This window comes from Triticum dicoccoides, chromosome 4A, assembly GCF_002162155.2.
Source record: "Triticum dicoccoides isolate Atlit2015 ecotype Zavitan chromosome 4A, WEW_v2.0, whole genome shotgun sequence".
Taxonomy (NCBI): domain Eukaryota; kingdom Viridiplantae; phylum Streptophyta; class Magnoliopsida; order Poales; family Poaceae; genus Triticum; species Triticum dicoccoides.
The window spans coordinates 629,431,052-629,433,065 of NC_041386.1; positions in this window are offsets into that span (position 1 = coordinate 629,431,052).

Below are 2,014 nucleotides of genomic sequence, written 5' to 3' on the forward strand. Positions count from 1 at the left end.
TCGGACGAGAACTCATCTGTTACACGGGCACTTCAATGTTTTTTAAACTTATTTGAACTCAGGACTTCTTTCGTGTTCAGTATGCAGCATTCAAAGCGACATCATCAATTTCCAACATGTTCTGACATCATTTGTTGTTTTTCGGTCATTTACCTAATTGTTTAGAGAGCTAAATGACCGTGAAATTGAAAATCACTACAAAATGAACTCTGAAAATGTTGGAACTTGGCATGGTATCATCATTTCACCCGCATAGCATGTGCGAAAGAGTATAGAGGGTCACAAAAAAACTGGACGCACTTCGTGTACAAACTGGACAAACTCTTTCGGAGTATCAGGGTTTCGGGCGAGAACTCATCTGTTACACGGGCACTTCAATGTTTTTAAACTTATTTGAACTCAGGACTTCTTTCGTGTTTAGAATGCAGCATTCAAAGCGACATCATCAATTTCCAACATGTTCTGACATCATTTGTTGTTTTTCGGTCATTTACCTAATTGTTTAGAGAGCTAAATGACCGTGAAACTAAAAATCACTACAAAATGAACTCTGAAAATGTTGAAACTTGACATGGTATCATCATCTCACCCGCATAGCATGTTCGAAAGAGTAGAGAGGGTCACGGCAAATACTGGACGCACTTCGTGTACAAACTGGACAAACTCTTCCGGAGTATCAGGGTTTCGGGCGAGAACTCATCTGTTACACGGGCACTTCAATGTTTTTTAAACTTATTTGAACTCCGGACTTATTTTGTGTTTAGTATGCAGCATTCAAAGCGACGTCATCAATTTCCAACATGTTCTGACGTCATTTGTTGTTTTCGGTCATTTACCTAATTGTTTAGAGAGCTAAATGGCCGTGAAATTTAAAATCACTACAAAATGAACTCTGAAAATGTTGGAACTTGGCATGGTATCATCATTTCACCCGCATAGCATGTGCGAAAGAGTATAGAGGGTCACAAAAAAACTGGAGCACTTCGTGTACAAACTGGACTAACTCTTTCGGAGTATCAGGGTTTCGGATGAGAACTCATCTGTTACACGGGCACTTCAATGTTTTTTAAACTTATTTGAACTCAGGACTTCTTTCGTGTTCGGTATGCAGCATTCAAAGCGACATCATCAATTTCCAACACGTTCTGACAACATTTGTTGTTTTTCGGTCATTTACCTAATTGTTTAGAGAGCTAAATGACCGTGAAATTGAAAATCACTACAAAATGAATTCTGAAAATGTTGAAACTTGGCATGGTATCATCATTTCACCCGCATAGCATGTGCGAAAGAGTAGAGAGGGTCACGGCAAATACTGGACGCACTTCGTGTACAAACTGGACAAACTCTTTCGGAGTATCAGGGTTTCGGGCGAGAACTCATCTGTTACACGGGCACTTCAATGTTTTTTAAACTTATTTGAACTCCGGACTTATTTTGAGTTTAGTATGCAGCATTCAAAGCGACGTCATCAATTTCCAACATGTTCTGACGTCATTTGTTGTTTTCGGTCATTTACCTAATTGTTTAGAGAGCTAAATGACCGTGAAATTTAAAATCACTACAAAATGAACTCTGAAAATGTTGAAACTTGGCATGGTATCATCATTTCACCCGCATAGCATGTGCGAAAGAATATAGAGGGTCACAAAAAAACTGGAGAACTTCGTGTACAAACTGGACAAACTCTTTCGGAGTATCAGGGTTTCGGACGAGAACTCATCTGTTACACGGGCACTTCAATGTTTTTTAAACTTATTTGAACTCAGGACTTCTTTCGTGTTCGGTATGCAGCATTCAAACCGACATCATCAATTTCCAACATGTTCTGACATCATTTGTTGTTTTTCGGTCATTTACCTAATTGTTTAGAGAGCTAAATGGCCGTGAAATTGAAAATCACTACAAAATGAATTCTGAAAATGTTGAAACTTGGCATGGTATCATCATTTCACCCGCATAGCATGTGCGAAAGAGTAGAGAGGGTCACGGCAAAAACTGGACGCACTTCGTG